Raw genomic sequence first — 19305 nt, 5'->3', positions numbered from 1 at the left:
ATAAATTTCAAAAAATTGTAAGCATTTACGACTGCAATACATAACATTCTTCATATATCTTCGTGCGAGAGAAAAGCAGAGCTTGTGAATGCGAGTCCACAAAAAGTTCTTCGTTTCCCCAACCCAACCCCTACGTCTCTCGCAGCGAGAGACGACTTTTAACTCTTGGAGTGTCAACCACGGTCTTCGTTTTCGCTGCGAGAGACGACTTTTAACTCTTGGAGTGTCAACCACGGTCTTCGTTTTCGCTGCGAGAGACGACTTTTAACTCTTGGAGTGTCAACAACGGTCTTCGTTTTCCCAACCCACCCCCTACGTCTCTCGCTTTCTCTCAGTCTTCTCATGGACGAGTTTTCGTAGTATTCTTCTGGCAACGACTGAGAGAGCGTCAAAGTTCCGCAGTTGCTTCCCAGTTTCCAGCTATTATGGACATTAAAAATGTTCACTTTGGTTCCCCTTCTTCATGCTATATATGTGTACAGATTCGCTTTTCCAGAGAGAGACTTCTGCAGCGGCATCAACTACGAAACCATGGCTTGGGCTCCCTTTACATCTCCTCGTTTATGCTTACTATCCATTTTCTTTTTCGGTTTGGGTTCCCGGATCTGTTATGGGTTCGGCTTCGGCTTCGACATCCACCACCGCTTCTCCGATCCCGTTAAGGGAGTTCTCGGCCTCGATGACCTCCCCGAGAAGGGAAGCTTAGACTACTACGTTGCCATGGCCCACCGTGACCTCTTAATTCGCGCCCGTCACCTCGCCGCCAGCTACGGCCAGTCCTCGCCACTCACTTTCGCCAATGGAAACGACACTTTATTTATCAGCTCTTTGGGATTGTACGATCCTTAATTAACTCCTAGTGTGTGTGTGTATTATTAGTTTAAAAAAAAAAAAACCTTTTGTGGCCTTTTGAAGAATTTGGATACGATTTCTTGGTTACCCTAAGAAACTGGAGGAGAAGAGGAGATAGGGAGTTTTTTCTTCGCTGTTGATGGATTATAACTGGTCTTTTAACATGCTATAATATTCGAACGCCCGCCGGGGGGGGGGGGGGGGGGGGGGGGGGGGGGGGGGTGGGGGGGGGGGGGGGGGGGGGGGGGGGGGGTTTGGGGTTTATGTATTATTAGCTCAAATGGTTATTAGGATGGAAGGACCTATTTGGTAGCACATTTTTTTGTCTCCAATAAATTAAAATTTTTCTTTTGTGGTTTCTCAGGCGATATTTTTTTTTTTTTTCTTATTGATTGATGGATATGGAAGATAAGTTCTTAAAGCGTAACGCTCGTTGAGAAAGTTTCGGATTTGTTTGTTTGGTTTGAAATTTCCATCGATTTTCTTGTTGACCAAACAAGGAATGAAAGTTTTAAGGGATTCTCTTCGTGTCACTTTTCTAATAACTAACCATTGCTTTCTATCTTCGTGGTGTTTCAGTTTGCATTATGCCAATGTTTCTGTGGGGACACCAAGTTTATCCTTTTTGGTGGCATTAGACACAGGCAGTAATTTGTTCTGGCTACCATGCGATTGTAAGAAAGGTGGCTGCGTTACTGGCTTGCAGACATCATCTGGAGAGGTATGTTGTACTACTTTGAATTTTTATTTATTTGCTTGGAATCACGATCTGTTATAAATATTGTTTCAACTGCTATCTGGATATGGTTATTATTTATCATAACAATGATTTTTTCTTCAGCCTGTGTCAATCTCTTGCTGCAGTCATGCTTACAAGTTACAACTATCATCTGGACTTTCCCGCTACTTTGTTGAATTTACTATAATCATGCACCTTTGTAAAATGAGAGCTTTTGAATGAAGGGGAAAGCAACTTAAATTTCCAAATCGTTAACAAATACTTGCGAAACTGTTTTAGTCTTTACTCAATATATGTCAAATTTTCTTTGCCACACCCTGAAAATTCTACCAAATGTATGACTATAGGACAAGCTTTAATTATTCATTAGCTCTGTGGTCTTATGTTTTCCACGTATTTGGTTATTTTGTGAATGGGTGGTGATAGAAGCTTTCTTCGAGTCCTGAATTCTTTTATAATTACTCTTTTATCAAGCAGGAAATAAAACTCAACATCTACAGCCCTAATAATTCATCAACAAGTGAAAAATTATCCAGCAACAGCACCCTGTGCAGACCAAGTGATCAATGCTCTTCAGAAAGTAGTAATTGTTGTTATAAAACTGTGAATTCTAGGAATACTTCATCTACTGGGATCTTGGTAGAGGATATTTTGCGCTTAGTTACAGATGATGATCAATCAAAAGCTGTTGACGCTCGGATTACATTTGGGTACGCTATTTTTCCTTCACTTACTACCAAAAAATTTGGGGAGGAATATTTGATAACTCTTTGTTTTTTTTTGGTATCAAAATAACTCCCTACATACAGATGAGCAGCTTTTCAAATGAATAAATCGTCAGTAATATTTAATTTAGAAACTGGACTATAATCAATTAATTGTCAGTTGAAATGACAAAAAACTGGAGAATGGGAGATTTTTTTTTTTTTTTTTGTCTCTCTATCGGCTGTAGAATGGAGATTTTGAAAATGTAGATCATGTGGGTGATGAATCTAGAGTTTGGTGTGGCTTTGTTCTCCTCAAGTAGGAATGATTATCATGAGGACTCTCAAGTTGTTGTATTGCCATCACTGGGGGCAGTAGGTGATCACCAAATATCCATTTATATAAGAAAATAGTAGGTGAAAAATTTCCTGTGGTGGTCAGATTTCTTCAGCAAAGTTTTGTTTATTTCTGGCCCCCCTTGTCTAATGTGTGCTTTGCTGCAGTTGTGGTCAAATTCAGACTGGTACTTTTTTGATGGGTGCAGCACCAAACGGTCTGTTTGGCTTGGCATGCAAGATATATCTGTACCTAGCATCTTAGCAAAAAATGGGCTAGCTTCAAATTCCTTTGCGTTGTGTTTTGGACTTGATGGGGTTGGGAGAATCAATTTTGGATTTAATGGCAGCTCAGACCAAAGTGAAACACCATTCAATGTTCGGCAGTCACAGTAAGTCTTTTTGTTTTTTTTAGTTAATGGGGATGGTGGGATTCAGACCCCGTATCTCACCCTTGAAATACCTGGGCCGATGCCGATTGGTCCAAAGGTCACTGGCACTTCTTGATATTTCAAATAAATTTATGTTTGATCAGAATCGCATGCTACTTGTAATGATTTTTCCTTTGGGGACTTGTTGTCAGTCCAACTTATAACATCAGCATCACTGGAATAACTGTGGGAAGCAATTCTTCTGAGCTGGAGTTCAGTGCCATCTTTGACACTAGTACAGCTTTCACAGTCCTAAGCGACCCGGCTTATACTTTTATTTCCGAGAGTGTAAGTTCTTTAAATAACGCTATTCCATGTTATCTATTGGGAATTTTTATTTTATAAGATCTGAGTATCTATGATTTATGTTGCCATTCAGTTCAATTCCAAGGTCGTAGAAAAGCGGCATTTACCTGATTCCAAGATCCCCTTTGAATACTGTTATGAATTACGGTAATTTATATTATTTTTTGAATTATTTTCACCCTTTCAACTGATCCGAGGCACTGAATCCACTTTATATGCAGTGCAAACCAAAGCACCTTTAAAATCCCTAGTATGAATCTGACAATGAAAGGTGGAGAGGACTATTTTCTCAAACATCCAACTGCATTGATCCCAACTCCGGTATGATCTCACTTCTACAACTTTTAATTTCCTTTTTCTAGTTGAGTTATTCTAAAGTTTGATATTATGGTCTCCAGGAGGGTGGATATTTGTATTGTCTGGCTCTTCTCAAAAGTGAAGATATAAACATCATAGGACGTGAGTATCTATTTATCGAAAACTTGCTTATTTGTAGATCAAGAAGAGTTTTGTTTGTTTTAAACCTCTGTGTTAATGACTACGCATTTTCATGTTTTTCTGTCATTTTGGAATTTAGAATTTGTGCATATATCTCTTTAGGTGATTTAACTACATTGTTGTGGAAATTCTACATATCCTTCTACTGTCTGAAACTCAAGGATAATGAACTCTGAAGTGATAAAAAAAAGCACAGAAGTATGTGAGCGGTTTATTTTCCTTTAACTGTGTGAGTGTAGTTCCAGCTTTTGGGTGAGTCAGATAGATCTGCAAAGTCAATCATTGTGTCTACTATTACTTTAATGCATAGACAATTAGAATTTTAAAAACCATGACTATATTCACCCTCCTGGTCCAGTTCTCCTTCCTTTTTAGACTTGTATTGCCACTCCATGATGGTTAAAAATCATTATACCTTATACAGCAAGATATTATTAATGTGAGTTTGAATTATGGGAGGCTTGTCGGTGTAGGCTGTTCAGTCTTTAAACCAGTAGTTAATGTTTGCACAAGAAAAATATATATTTTTTTTCATCATTGCCTCCTTGAATAAGCCTCATATATAACGCAAAACCATCATGCATCCTTGTGTGTTTGAATTGACAAGTTGCCACTTACGTTGTGAATTTATTTATTTTCATGCAGAAAACTTCATGAGTGGTTATCGTATAGTTTTTGATCGTGAGAAGATGATATTAGGTTGGAAGGACTCAAACTGTGAGTGTGGTTCCTTTTTTTCTACTGTGCAGATTTCTATTCTCTTGGTGAGTTCTTTTAAGTTGCTATAATGAGACTTGCTGTCCCCAGGTTACAATGATGAGAGTTCTAACCCTCTACCCGTCAGCCCATCACCATCTCCTGCGGTTTCCCCTGTTCGTCCTGTTATCCCAGTAACCACAGAACGCAATGGAAACTATTCTCATACACCTGCAGCAGCACCATCCAGTTATTCACCCAAGTTGAAGTCTTTTACTTGCACAGTCACAGTGCTTCTTGTTTCTTTTTTTGCTATTGTTTGATCACCCAAGTTGGGAAGCATTGTTTTCTTTTTAATTAATTTGAGCATTGGGTTGCAAGTAACATAATAAAGATATTTATAATTAGTATAAGCAGAAACAAATTCAGGCTGAGATATTGGAAATGTCGGCAGTCTATACCCTATGATAAGCAATAAAACTGTGATTCTGCTCATGTACATTATTTTTCTTGTAATGCTGCTCAATCTTTTTAATTAGCCTATATTTTGCTTTTAGCCATTGAATGGCGTTTTTGCGCCCATTAGTTGTCATGCTCAGTTTGCTGGTTGGTTGTTCAGTCATTTTGTTTGGATTTTAAGATCTGAACAGAGTACTTGAAGGATTTCAAGTTACACAGTGGTTACTTTTGGTCATCGAATGACAGGTTTACATTTGGTGTGCCCGTGTGTACTTCAGCTGCTACTCTGCTTTTCTGTCATTTACTTTTTCAGAAATGATGTCTGATGTGGCAATGCCAAGTGGCACTACCATGGCCGTGCCTGACGTGGCCTGCCACATCAGCACTGTCAATGATACGCTAATGTGGCAGTGGCATTGCCATGCTAGCCCGTGCACATTGTCCTTGCATGGATCCATGCCTAAAATCTGAGATATGCAGAGCTTCCATGGAGGCTCTCCTCTGCTGACCGCCCAATCGACTGTTGAGACTGAGTTTTTTTTTTTGTCATTGAAAAAGGAGATGTGCTACGTTTTCAGGGTGTACTGTGAAGCATGCTCCCATTTGCTCTGTGTGGTGGTCATGGACCAAAGTTGACGAAGCAATTGAACAATATTGACTAGAAAAGCAGGAAGGTCAGTGTGTTCTAGATCTATAGGAAATATTCATCTCAGGTGCATAGAGTCTTCTCTGGATTTTTTTTTTTTTTTTTTTATATTTTTTGTGGGTTTGGTTTTTATAGTCTTGGCTCAAATTTGAGATTACTTTTATTTTATGGTTACTTGATTTGTTCGGTTCGTAATTTGGGGTTTTGGTGCTTAACCAGTTGTTCCTCCTGCAGGGATTCTTCCTCAGCATCTCTTTGTTGTTCAATCCTCTTGTAGAATACACAAAAGGTTCTTTCTTGCTTTGACAGAGGACTGAGAGACAGCAAAGAGAGAGGTAGGTTAAAGTTCTGTCTTCGAGTTCTAGTGGTTGAAACCTAAAAGCTAAAATGACTTAGCTCAAGCTTTCTAGCACTCTGGTGAAACTGAAGGTAGTACAAAAATATAACCTCTTTCCATTTCCTTTATAGATAGTTCACACAAGCTTCTCTATGCCAAATTTAGATAAGTTTACTTGAGGTTTGAACTGGGTTTCCTTAAATTCTCTGAAAATGATTTAGGGCTGGTTTAGATAGCCCGACGAGATGAAAATTTTTAATATGCTTTCGTATGGATAAAACGCACTTTGTATCCAAACGTTTTAAATGTTGCATTTGGGTAGTGAGGTGATCTTAGATATTTTGTGAATAGTAGTGAAAAAGTAATGATAGAATATTGAATAGTAGTGAAAAGTAATAATAAAATAATGAATAGTACTTGAGTATTCTCAAACTAGTTAACGTCTTAAGATACTCATCCCAGTTGTTCTCTTCATTTCTCAACACTATTTATTGACCGCACATCATACATAAAGCAGAAAAGACCATGTACTACACATCATCCTGGATGTTTGTAGCCCCATTGGGCTGAACAAAAATCCTAAAATTGGACTCTGACTCTACTCCAATTTCAATAATTCAAAGTCGGATTTTCTTTTAGTCTAAAAGTTGAAGTTGAAGTCGGAGTTGGATGTAGCGTTAGGCCAACTCCGACTTCGTTCTGGTCTGACTTTGACTCCGATATTGTATATATATTATAAAAATCATCCTATACGTTTGTAGTCCATAGGGTTAATTAAAAATCCGGCTCACTCAAAGTCAGAGTCAGATTTCTTTTTAGTTTGAAAGTTGGAGTCGGATGTGGCGTTGGACTGACTCTGATATTGTACATATGTTATAAAAATATGTATTTTTCTAACTTATAAAAAAAATATGTATTTTTCTATATTTTTTTATAGGTAATCAAGTAGTTATATTCATAGAAATAGGCAAAGACCAAGTACATAGAAAGTATACATGAGAAACACCTAGCTAGAGGTTACAATAGAAAGTAGAAGGTCATGGACCCTTAGCCCGTTACAATCTATGGCCCCCACCCATAAAAACAATGATTGAAGAAAGAAAAATTTTAGCTCATCCACAATTCTCTCTTGATCTTCGAAACTTTTGGCATTTCTCTCTCTCCAAATACACCAACACATACATATTGAGACCATTCTCCAAATTGCCGTTACCTTTGAATTGCTATGGAATCCTTTCCAGTTTGCTAGAAAATTCACCAATCTAAGAGGCATGAGATCCAAGACAATCCGATTCTTGAGAAAAAATCATCCCATATGAACCTGGCCACCTTGCAGTATAGAACCAGATGATCTACTGATTTCTCATGCTTCTTACACATACAACACCAATCCAGCACAATTACCCGACGTTTCCTCAGATTATATGTAATAAGGATCTTATTCAAGGATATTGTCCAAACAAAAAAAGCTGCTTTTGAATGAGCTTTCGTCTGCCATATGCTCTTCCCTTGGAACTTAGTCCTTTCAAGGCTCGATAGCGCTTGATAAAATGAACTAATAGAGAAAATATCTTTCTTGGAATGGCTCCAGTGCATCGTGTCTCCTGTACCTCCTGAAATACTTACTGAATACAATGCCGCAAATAACTTTGTAATAGACTCCAATTTCCAATCTTGGGCTACCCTATTGAAATCAATATTCCATTGAGGGGAACCATTTAAAAAGGCTAAAAGATTGGCAATTGCTGCATCATTTTCCCTAACAAGCTCAAAGATAGTAGGGAAGGTGTCTCAGAGACAATGGTTACCACATCGTTTGTCAAACCAAAAACTGACACGAGAGTCATCGCCCACAATAAAATGTTCATGTCCTTGAAAGGTCTCCCAAAGACTCTTAATGTATTTTCACAACCACATTCCATGCGTACCTCGTACCTCATTCGAGCACCATCCTCCCCAAGCCTCCCCGAATTGTGAATCCATAACCAACTTCCATAAGGCCTCCATTTCACGTTGGTACCTCCACAACCATTTACTCAAAAGAGCTTGATTGAATTTCGTCAAGTGGTGAATCCCCAAACTTCCCCCAAAAATTAGGGTACAAACCGTTGACCAATTAACCAGGTGGGGTTTGATCTCTTCCCCCAATCCACTCCATAAGAAATCCCTTTGTAACTTCTCAATGCGATTAGCCACCTTTGTGGGAAGCGGGAACAAGACAAAAAATAGGTGGATAAGTTTGAAAGAGTATTTTTAATCAAAGTCAACCTACCACCTTTCGACAAGCATAGCCTTTTCCAAGCAGCCAATCTACGCTCCACCTTTTCGATCACATCATTCAAAATCCTTTCAGATTTAAAGGAGGTACCCAAAGGTAAGTCAAGATACTTCATAGGTAGAGAAGATATCTTGCACCCTAAGATTGTAGCTAAATTCTCCGCTTCGTGGACAACCCCCACTGACACTAATTTGGACTTTGCAAGGTTGATACTTAGGCCTGAACAGTTGTAAAACCAAGGAGTAGCGCCCTTAAGGCTTGAACATGTCCAAGGTGTGCTCTACAAAAGATGAGAGTGTCATCGGCAAATAACAGATGCGAAATGTTGAGCTCGCCATTCCCCACCGGAAATCCATAGAGTAACCTTTCGTCCACCAGACCCTCAATCATCTTACTGAGAGTTTCCATGAAAAATAAAAAAGAAAGAAAGAGAGAAAGCGGATCTCCCTGCCTCAAGCCGCGAAAGGAGTTGAAGAAACCCACCGGTGAACCATTTACCAAGATAGAGAAACGAACTGAAGAGATGCAAAATTCTACCTATTTATGCCATTTTCCCTCAAAACCACATCTGTCAAGTAAAGTAAGAACTGCCAGTTGACATGGTCATAAGTTTTCTCCATGTCTAGCTTACAAAGTAACTTGGGTACTCTAGACTTCAGTTGACTGTTCAAAACCTCATTTGCAATAAGTATCAAATCAAGGATTTGTTTACCTTTGACAAACACATTTTGCGGCTTCAAGATTAGTTTTTCTACCACCGAGTTCAATCTATTTGCTAGCACTTTGGATAGAATCTTATACACTCTATTCACAAGACTAATGAGGCGATAGCCTTTCACATCCCTAGACCCCAACTTTTGGGAATGAGGGTTAGGAAGGTGGCGTTAATACTCTTTTCAAATCTAGCATCAGTATGAAATTCATGAAAAACTTGCATAAGATCCTCCTTGACCACCTCCCAACAAGCTTGAAAGAAGCCCAAAGTAAAGCCGTTTGGACCGGGAGCCTTATCACTTGCCATTTCTTTGATTACGCTACACACTTCCTCTTCTACAGATGGCCTTTCTAGCCACCCTGCACTTTGCAGGTCTAATGTAGAAAAAGACAAATCATCCACTTTAGATTGCCAATTGTGCTCTTCCAATAGGAGTTGTTGATAATATTATTCAATGTGGTTGTTGATTACCATCTGATCCGAAGAAACTGCCCCATCTACCATTAGTGTATCAATAACATTGTTCCTCCTATGGAAATTAGCCATCCTATGAAGAATTTCATGCACTTATCCCCCTCCTTAAGCCAAAGCGCCCTTGATTTCTGTCTCCATGAAATCTCCCCCATCAAAGTTACTCTTTTAAGTTTCGCTACTACCTGGCTCTTGTGAGTTTTTTCAGGTTCAGAAAGAATTTTGGCCAACTCCAGGCCCTATAATTCCTCCATAAGAGTGCGTCTCTGCTGAAACACATTACCAAAAACTTGTTCATTCCATTACTTCAAATCCTGTTTCAGCACTTTCAACTTCTTTGCCATAATGAAACTTAGGGAGTAGTAGAATCTGTAAGAAGTCCACCATAGTCTGACCCTGTCTACAAAATCTTCAGTTTTGAGCCACATATGCTCAAATTTAAAATACCTTCATCCCCTTGGATGCCTCCACAGTCTAAAATGATAGGGAAATGATCAGAGCATAACCAGGGTAACCTTATTTGAACTACATCCGAGAAGTGAGACTCACGATTAGGAGTTATAAAAAATCTATCAATCCTCGACCAAGATGGAAATTCTCAGTTGTTGGACTAGGTAAACGTGCCTCTTGATGGTGGAATGTCCACAAGCTGCTGTTTTGAGATGAAATCAGAAAAATCTCTCATGGCTGGAGTAATGCGGGATACACCCGACCTTTCGCTTGGAAAGCGAGATGTGTTAAAGTTCCCCAATGCAACTTGGTAGCTCCCACCAACTAAGAACTCCCGCCAATTCTTCCTACAAAAACCTTCTCTCCGAATCAATATTTGGGCCATAAACACCAACAAATGCCCATTTGAAACCATCTTCTAGATTAACAAAAGAGCACGCAACAGTAAAATCAGCCACACTCCTCCACCCTTTCCACCACCCTTTTGTCAAACATAATTAGAACTTCCCTAGATGCTCCTTTTGATGGTAAGTAAGACCACCCAACATGTTGCCCTCTCTATAAACTGTGAACGATTTGTCTAGTAATAGATTCCAACTGAGTCTCTTGTAAACATATGATATCCCCCTTCCATTGGCGAACTTAATTTCTGACTTGGAGCCGCTTATTAAGATCATGCAGCCCCCTCACGTTCCAAGATAATATTTTTGGCTTCATGGGACAACCATTTTACCCCTCCCCTTGCAACGCTCCCGATTGGAGCTCCTCGCCCTCGTCCTCTTTCATTGCCCAAGTTAGCCTTTTGAGTTCTCTTTCCTTCTTTTTGGCCAGATTCAAGGATTGGTCGGATTTGGATTGAGCATTCAGTCTCTACGGTTGTAAGTAAGGCCATAAATTCAGCTTCAAAACCCCTATAAGAAATCCCTACCATGTGCTTAATATCTATCGCTTTCTTGATTACCCAATTTGTATGTCAATTGACTTTGTATGTCAATTGACTCAAAAGGCAAATCAAGCTTTGGCCTCCAATAAGTCAGTTCCGTGAGCAAGTTCTCATAGTAATTCACAATATGATCCTCTAGTTCAATAAGGGAAGAGAGAACTTGATTACCTGTCTTAAGTGTCTCAATAGTGTTGTTGTGCCTATGTGAATTAGACATTCTATGGAAGAACTTCGTACATTTATCCCCTTCTTTTAACCAAGGAGCCCTGGATTTTTGTCGCCACAAGGTCTCCTCCATCAACAACACCCTCTCCAGTTCAGTCTCCACCACATTCTTCCTCAATAGTACCTCTTCAGAAGTATCTCCCATCAATACTTGCCCCTCCAACTCCTGTAACTCCTCTGTAAGGGTTGTCTTCTAGTTGTCAATACTGTCAAAGACTTCTATGCTCCACCTCTTTAAATCTTGCTTTAAAGCCTTAAGCTTACATGCAAGAATGAAGCTAGGAGTACCTGTGAGCTGATAAGAAGACCACCAAGAACGAACTTTCTCAACAAATCCTTCCACTGTTAACCATATATTTTCAAACTTAAAATACTGGTGGCCCCTATGAACTCCACCACAATCTAACAAGATAGGGAAATGATTCGAACAAACCCGAGCCAGCTGCTTCTGCCTCAGCTCCAGAAAGTGGTCTTCCCAAGAATGAGAAATAATAAACCTGTCAAGTCTCGACCATCCCCGCTCTGCCTATGTGGGGGCGAGATCCCCCACCCGCATGGAGAGGGTGGGGATTGCATTGGCCTCCTAGGCCAAGATAATTCAAAATCTAACTCTAATGAGTTTAAGTTCTTTTTATATTTATAAAATTTAATTTATTATTTAAATTATATTATAATTTGGGTCTAAAAAAATTGTTTTGGATCAAAAAAAAATTTTTAGGCGGGGCCGGGGCGGATGGAGTTTTTTCCCCCACCCCCCGGCATTGGGGCGGGGAAAAACCCCAACCCCCGCATGGTGCAAGGCAGGGTGTTGGGGAGGGTACCCCTTGCCTCACACCATGCAGGTATCACCCCTAACCAGCACCTCCATGGCCTTCGGCAAGGTCGTCTAGGTCTTTGCTGGTGACGGTGGCTCGAGTCTGTACTCCGATGGGCCCTCATCATGCTGGGTCTATAATAAAATGTAATACTGATTTATAATAACATGTAACATATAATACTAATGTATGTATAATAACATATAATACTAAGTCTAGTATGTAATTATGTTAGAAATAAGTAAGAAACTAATATAATAACATGTAATTAAATACTATAGTACAGGTCTATAATATGAATAAGTTAAAATATTATAATAAGTTAATAATATGTAATTAGACACGAGTTAAATAGTAATTGTTAATAATCAATACTAACAATTAAACTTAGTGATAAAAAATTATAAAAACCATAAATAAATAAACTTATGGCTAAAAGAAATATTAAAATTGGTTTAGAGTTTCGTTTAGGGTTTGATTTAGGGTTTAGAAAAAATAAAGGTCCAAAACAAGGTTTAAGGAAAAAAAAAAAGGGTTTAGAAGCCTAAAACCCTCACAGCCTAGCCCAAAAGGCCAAAACAGAGTCAAAACGCATACCTCAACAAAGCCACACTTGTATGTAAAACTGCGTTGTTTTTAAAAGGTAAAAACGATGTTGTTTTACATGTTTAGGAACTTAACACCCCACCCCCTGGATCGATCTCATCACTTCAACACTTCGGTAATTTGCTACATACATGTAGAAATAAAATTCTAAAAACATAACTTAATATATGTTTCAGATTTCTAACAATAATGTTTTATGGAATAATATTCATCCATTATTATTTTGTAATGAAATATTTAGAATTTATTTTCTTCATATAAATTATAAATGAATCTTTTAGAATATCATATGTTATTTTAGTATGTAAGCTACTTTATCATATTTCATGCAAAATCTAGATATTTTCGTATCACATTAAACATATAATGCTATAATTGAGTAAACAAATTTTTTTCTTGCTCAATAAAATCTAAAGGATAAAATCTCTCAATTATTTTTCACATAGATCTTCTTAAATGATTTTTCTTGTATTTTTACTTTGTGATTCCATATGAAGAAATCCAATATTGTATAACAAAAAACTTTGGGATCCATATTAATAAGTTTATTATTTCTCCTAAATTTAGTTTTAATTTTAATTTTAGAGAGGCCACATTCTCGAAAATAGATAATATATAGAAATTAAACAAAATTTTGGGACTATAAGAAGAAAAATTGGAGAGAGGCACTTCTAGGTATATTGAAAATTTGAGACTATATGGAGATTATAAATGTTTTGGGTGGTCATTTTTCATATTTATAGAATTATGTATAAAATCTAGGGAGTATTTTGTGTTTTCAAAACGTTTTTTTGGTTAATAAAATTAGGATAAATTTATCATCATTTTTATCATCCTCTCAATATTCATTGATGTGGTATTAAATAATAAGTTCACAAGTAAAATATAATAAATAGTTAATAATTATTTAATATCATATCATGAAATAATAAAAAAAGAATATTAAAAGAATAATGAATAGCATTACTCATAAAATTACATAGTTCTTATGTTTTCTATGTGCCTAAAAAAAAAAAGAGGAAGAAGAAGGAGGAGGAGGATAATAATAAGGTTATTATTCTCTTACTATATATTTATTATTATTTATTATTTAATTTTTTTAATGATTAAAGATGTTAAAAAAATACTTAAAAAATGATAAAAAAAATTTTTAATACATTATAAATAATAAATAAATAGTAAAAAGATAATAACTCTGTCACACCTAGGGGTGTTCATCCGAGTTCCGACCCGGGAATCTGGGTATACCCGGACCGAAACCCAGGTTTCAAACCTGGGTCGGATCCTGGGCCGGATTGGTCCGGGTTAGACTCTGGCCGAAACCCGGATGGACCCGGGTTTTTAATAGCCGGAAATCCGGATTCCGGGTTGAATCCGGAATTTTTTTTTTTTTTTTTTTTTTTTTTGTAAAAGCCTTTATTTTATTAAAAATATTTGTGTTCTAAAAGCTCAATTAGCAAAACACCAAATTTCCAACCATAATTATTTTTTATTCAAAAGCCTTTATTTTTTTTTAAAGAAGTCAAGTTGGAACGCATAATGTGTTCTAAATACTAAATGCGTTCTAAATACTAAATGCATAAATTCATCCATGCATGCATCACAATACAATCTATTACATATTACATTATTTGATATTTATATATTACATTACAATATACAAAATTACAATGTATGAATTGCAAAATCAGTAAAACATGTCCCCATCTATGATTTAATCTCCCCACCAAATAGCAACTTCAAGTAATTTGACTGAGAGATCCTGCAAAACACAATTTTGAACAATGATTATATACAAGGATTAAGACAAATTCCACTTAATAAATTAAAGATTAAGATGAGAATGGATTCTTTTTTTTTTTTTTTTCCAAATACACCTACACTAACAAATATTTTGTAGAGTTTTCATTCAAATACATATCCACAACCACTTCTCTTAGCAAAATTAATAAACAAGTACATAAAACAGAGTAGTACTCAGCTATAAAAAAGCTACACATTCTCTCTGTCCTCACTCGCTTAACAATATGAATATCAAAATGCTTAATAAAGTAGTACTTGTGCTAGTGCTTAACAATATGAATATCAAACTGCTTAATACAGTAGTACTTGTGCTAGTACGTACTCAACTTTTTTTCCCTAAAGCATGCAACAAAACCAGACTAATGCACACCCTCTTTGTTTCATTGAAGTATGCAATTTCAAACCTTTTTTTTCAAGTATTTTTATACAAACTATAGTTCAAATAGTTGGTACAGTACCATGACCCTGAAGAAATTGTTCCTGATCCCCAAAGTTGGCCTCAAAGTGGATATTTAACAAGAAAAATAAATGCATGAGGTTGAAACTTGTAATAGATATTCACAATTAAATATAGAAACGTGATTAGAGGACTACCAGTTCAATGAACTAGAACATGCAATGGGAATGGACCACAAGCGGAAGGCTACAACTTCTGAAGTCTGAAACTAGATTGAACCTTGCTTAATTCTCTAAAATCTTTGCTTTTCCTAAAAATAATTAGGAACCCAAAGACCCAATTCTTTTTCCAAACTCCACCCAGAAACACAACTAATTTAAAAAAAAAAAAATTAGAAAAATCAAAGATACAAAATCCACGGCTCTAGCATTTTGTAGCTAAACAGATCTAAACAGATACTCCTCAAACATTCAAACAGATCAAACCCATAAAAATACTACTCAAATATTCAAACATTCTCATAAAAAAAAAACCCAAAAAACTTCCAACAACCGGAAATACGTTCTAATCTCTAGGCCATTTTACTAGCAAAATAACAAAAAAAATCCAGATCTATCAAACAAACAGCATATACTTTATACCCATATTTAACAAAATAACAAAAAAAAACCCAAATTGCAGAGAACAAACCTTGGGGTCACTGAGGGGTTTCTTCGATCGGCACCGAGGGGAAGGCTAGGGTTTCTTCGTCGGCACTGAGGGAGGTAGGCTAGGGTTTCTTCGTTGACACAGAGGGAGGTAGGTTAGGGTTTCTTCGGATTGAGTGAGTGAGAGAGAGAGAGAGAGAGAGAGAAAGAGAGCAAGCGAGAGAGAGAGAGAGTACCGGAACAATGACCTAAAGGCAAATGTGCGACAGAGATGCGGCGACGGGGTCACGATGGCAGCGGCTAGGGTTTCTGCTTCTGCCGCGGCGTAACGAGAGAGAGAGCGAGAGACTAGAGAGAGAGAGAGAGGTGATAGAAGTGAGTCCAGGGGGGATACAGATACACGCTGTTTTTCTAAAAAGACCCGAGTAACGAGTTTAAACCCGGTACTCGGGTCCCGAACCCATACCCAGACCGTATTGGTCCGGGTTTTGTAATCCGGGTTCCGGATTCGTTTTGATCCGGGCCGGAACTCAGAACCGGAATCCGATTTTCTGGGTTCCGAACCGGTCCGGGAAAAAACCTGACCCGTATGAACAGTGCTAGTCACACCCAAAAAAAAAAATGAGACCTATGTTTAGTATTTACTCCACCGGCAGCTATTCACTGGCAGCTAATGAATAGCCACTTTCATTTGCAGGCTAAGCGTACATTCTGAAAGATGATGTCGGTTTCGCATCTTCTCCAACAAAATTGATTGTTTCTTTTCAGTCATGTAAATGTATTACTTGGAAATATATTTGAATTTTAGATTTTATAAATCCTTGTTTTTATAATTTGGACTACATATAACTTGAATCTCCTAGAGTTGGTAGAAAAAAATAACTACATATATATATATATATATATATATTTTGCATTCTAACCTGTTTCCTTTTATCGGTAGTAACAGAGATTCATGGAGTAGCTATATATTCCTTGAAGTTTGAATTTTGGTAGTTTGGATTAGACCAGCTACCTTCCCTATGTTGGCGGGCAGCCAGGCATCGCGCCCCCGCTTGGGCGGGGTGGTTATTTTGCCACCCAGTCCCATCGATACCCATCGTTCATCTGCCTCATTGCTTGGCAAGACGGTAGATCTGTAGATCTACCAAACCTGATCAAGATTAGAATAGATCTAATCTCAATACCAAATCTCAAACCCATGGCGCACGTGATTTCAAAGATAGTAACTCACAACAGTGTTGTGGGTCTAAAGTATCAGAGACAGAGACCCGTAGTGCTGTCATGGGTTGCTCCGTTAGGGGCGACAGGCCTTGTGTTGGAGGTGACAGTTGTTCTTTTAGACTTTGGAGGTGTAATGAATCATGATCTCGCTCAATAAAAGGTTGAAATATTGATAATTTTTATTATATCTAAATTATATTTAATAGATCATATTGGATAAGTTCACAAGTGAGAAATTATTAAAATTAATTATGTATTTTAATTAGGCTCAATAATTAGGTTAAATCTCATTTATTGTTTATTGATCAAATTAGACTCCTTTTAGAATTTAAAGATCGGTTATTAGAAATTTATTTTAATTTAAAATCATTACTGATTGAAGTCTTCTACGCAGTTCAGTCACTGTCAATCTTATATTGAATGAACTATTAGATCATGTTTTTAAATTCAAACTTTTCTTAGATGATCACGACTGAGTATTCAGCAAATTAGTGTCACTACATGTATTAACCGACTCCAACTCAAACTGGTTGTCACTCTCCCAAATCTCTCTATAAATATCTTCATTCTGCGTATTATTTGAAAAAATCTATAAACCTTCTAGTTTAGCACCATGATCGATTTTGTGTCAGAAATTTTATGAAGAAACACTACAAGGTAAGTAGTTTGATCATAAATTAGGATTATCATACGTTAAGTAGTTATATATATTATTATTAAAGTCAGTTCTTTGGAAGACAGTGTTTATGTACCACGCATGTCATGATACTTGCAAGCACGTCATTCATCATATTTCATTCTGCATATTATAATTATGTATGTATTATGCATCTCATGCATCTCACATTGCATAAAACACGTAAGTTTTTATAAGATCAAGTATAAGATAAACTTAGAACAATTAATCAGATGGTCGTTCAGATACATGGTACCAATGTAATTTATGGGTGAATGTGCAAGCCACAGAGCTAAGCGTGATCCACTATAGTATGCTAGAATACTATTAGCGATTCCCCATGTGGATGCAGGATGTGGGCCGGTGTACAACCTTACACACATGGTTAAGTGTATGGGCCAGTAAGATAAGTATGATAAGTTAGATAATTCAAGACAACTCATGCATGGCATCAGCATACGTATGAATGATCATGATTTTAAGTTTTCGGCATAAAATATTTTATGAAAACATTATGTTAAATATGTTTATGTTATGATGAGTTTCTTACTGAGTCATCGATTCAGTTTAGTTTGTTTTTATGTGCTTAAACTACCACAAGTCAGAATATTTATGAAGGTAGAGCTACAGGATGGGACTCAGTCCAGGTAGGCATGGCAGTAACCTAGATCATGTATAGAGATTTTAAGTTATGATTTTTATGGCACAGACCTTGAGAAATTTTAATAAATGCTTCCGTGCACTCTCTTATGATCTCAATATTTTCATAAAGAATGATTTTATTTATTATATAGAATCTTTGTACTTATTACTTCTGTAAGAAAATTAAATATTTTTAAGGTTCAATAGTAACATTTCAACTCCCGTGATTTTTTTAAAAAATGACGTATTTATTTACGATAGGGAGCCAGGTGTTACAGGAGGTGACAAATATATCTTGGAGGTGATGAGAAGAATGAAGAGAGGAGAGGAAAGGAGAAGAAAAAAAAAAAAAAAAAAAAGAGAAAGACAAGAAAGAAGAAGAATGATGAAGAACCAAAGAAAGAAGAAAGAAGAAAAAAAAGGAAGAAACGGAAAAGAGGAACGGGAGGAAGAAGAAGAGAGTGGGCAAAAGGAAGATAAAGAAAAGAAGTAAAAGTGATTAGGGTTTTGTGTTTTAGGTTTATATATGTATAAATATATGTATTATTAAAGCTGGGTACCTACGTAGTTTAGAACACTATGTAACCTCGCTTGTCCCCTAGAGGGGGCGTGCGGATGTGTCGGGCGGGCCGGGTACGAGAGGGCCTGTTGGGAACACCCCTATTCTAGATCAACTTGAATGTCAACTATTCACAAACCTATTATCTAAATAGACTTGAGTCAGCTGCTCCTTGTGTCCTAATTTCACCATGATTCAATTTATAAGAAATTTTAACTCGTTGGAAAATCTCTTTGGGCGACAATGTTGATCTAGAAAAGTTGTTAAAGCTTTCACAATAAGCTTTGGTTTACTCAAATCTTAAGACATTTACGGTCTAACATCTATTATTTTAGTTTTACTGTCAAATAAGATTATTACTCAAGCACCAAATTTTTAGTTTGGATTCAGAGATGAGTTAAGATGATTTGTGAATAGTAGAATAATAGTTAAATTATTTATTATTTTTATATAGGAATTTGGAAAAATTATTATGAGATTTGAAAAAATTGAATTGTTTATTATATTTTATGTGAGAATTTAAAAAAAATTATAACGATGAGATGAAATGAATTTAAGTGGATTTTGGATGCAAACGAGAAATCTCCAAACTTCTAGTTAAGTCTAACTATCTCCAATTTGAAAAAACTATATTAAACCTTTTAATAGTTTGGATCAAATTAATAATATTATTTTGGTGATCATTTTTAAAACTTTTCCTCACGTGGAAGATGGACAAGAAGCCCTTCCTTCTGCATTTAAAATATAGGCTCCACAATCTTTTGTTTGTATTCCTCTGCCCGATGTTTTGTTCTTTATAGATATGTCCGAGTTTCGACCCATTTCATTCAATGCAAATAAAAAATAAATA

The 19305-nt window shown here is 36.8% G+C and overlaps 1 long non-coding RNA gene and 1 pseudogene across 1 annotated transcript; one reads left to right on the top strand and one right to left on the bottom strand.

Annotated features, from left to right (window-relative positions):
- The first annotated feature begins 246 nt into the window (after positions 1-246).
- On the top strand, positions 247-5073 carry LOC121259346 (annotated as a pseudogene).
- Positions 5074-5382: 309 nt separating this feature from the next.
- On the bottom strand, positions 5383-18099 carry LOC121259349. The gene is made up of 3 exons (XR_005939573.1): positions 17919-18099; positions 15597-15602; positions 5383-5392 (listed from the first exon to the last, which is right to left on the bottom strand). It is a non-coding gene; the product is annotated as an uncharacterized LOC121259349 (long non-coding RNA).
- Between the last annotated feature and the right edge of the window lie 1206 nt (positions 18100-19305).

This window comes from Juglans microcarpa x Juglans regia, chromosome 4D (genome assembly GCF_004785595.1).
Source record: "Juglans microcarpa x Juglans regia isolate MS1-56 chromosome 4D, Jm3101_v1.0, whole genome shotgun sequence".
Lineage (NCBI taxonomy): Eukaryota > Viridiplantae > Streptophyta > Magnoliopsida > Fagales > Juglandaceae > Juglans > Juglans microcarpa x Juglans regia.
Note: the sequence above shows the minus strand (reverse complement) of the source record. Positions and strands in the feature narration are given on the sequence as shown.